The sequence below is a fragment of the Mandrillus leucophaeus genome, unplaced genomic scaffold (genome assembly GCF_000951045.1).
Source record: "Mandrillus leucophaeus isolate KB7577 unplaced genomic scaffold, Mleu.le_1.0 Scaffold348, whole genome shotgun sequence".
Classification (NCBI taxonomy): domain Eukaryota; kingdom Metazoa; phylum Chordata; class Mammalia; order Primates; family Cercopithecidae; genus Mandrillus; species Mandrillus leucophaeus.
Genome location: NW_012103676.1, coordinates 902,376 through 903,600, shown reverse-complemented (window position 1 = coordinate 903,600; position 1,225 = coordinate 902,376).

The following is a 1,225-nucleotide window of genomic DNA, read 5'->3' as shown; positions in this document are numbered from 1 at the left end:
TGGGAGACCAAGGTGGGCAGATCACCTGAGGTCAGGAGTTCGAGACCAGCCTGGCCAACATGGTGAAACCCTATCACTACTAAAAACACAAAAATTAGTCAGACATAGTGGCACACACCTGAAGTCTCAGCTACTCAGGAGGCTGAGGCAGGAGAATCGCTTGAACCCAGGAGGTGGAGGTTGCAGTGAGCAGAGATCACACCGCTGCATTCCAGCCTGGGCAGCAGAGTAAGGCTCTGTCTCAAAAAAATAAAATAAAAAATAAATAAGGGTTTGTAGAGATATCCTCTAAACATAAAAGTTTCTCCAGCTCTAACATTTTAAAATTCTATGAATCTCAGATTTGTGTCACTCCAATATATCCAGTAAAGTAGAATGAAATATGACTTTGAAATTCACTAAAATGAAAAGATGGAAGCTGTATCTTTGCTGAATCCATGTCCTGAAATAGCTTTACAGGACAGGTAAAGCATTTCTGTTCATCTCTCCAGTAAATACCCACATCTTGCAGCTGCCTCTCCTCGACCAGGGAAAGGAGAACAGGCTTCCCGAGGAGTGAGGTGGAGTCATTTCACAGGCACCCCGCCTCCCCTCAACCTGTTCTGTTTCTTCCTCTACAGTTGCCTTTCCCTGCAGTGGGACTGGCAGCCATCTAACACTTCCGCATTCTTTCAGCTGTCTCCCTTGTGTGGCCTTTCTTAGCTGCTTAGCACACACCCACACACCCGCACACCCACAAACACCCAGCAACCATCAGTTTAGTCCACATTTCTTAGGCATTCAAGACCCAGTCTGGGCTGGGCGTGGTGGCTCATGCCTGTAATCCCAGGACTTTGGAAGGCCGAGGTGGGCGGATCACCTTAGGCTAGCAGTTTGAGACCAGACTGGCCAATATAGTGAAATCCCATCTCTTCTAAAAATGAAAAAATTATCCAGGCATGGTGGCGCATGCCTGTAATCCCAACTACTCAGGAGGCTGAGGCAGGTGAATTGTTTGAACCGGGGAAGCCAAGGTTGCAGTGAGCCAAGATGGTGCCATTGCACTCCAGCCTGGGTGACAGAGCAAGACTCTGTCTCAAAAAAAAAAGACCCAATCTGACTCCAGTTGATGTGTTCAGATTTACCTTCCCAACACAATCCCCTTCTCCAGCCTCCATTTCCCTGTGCCCCTCCAGCATGCATGCCCCCTCTCCTCCCCTCTCCACACTCCCCTTCTCCTCCATCA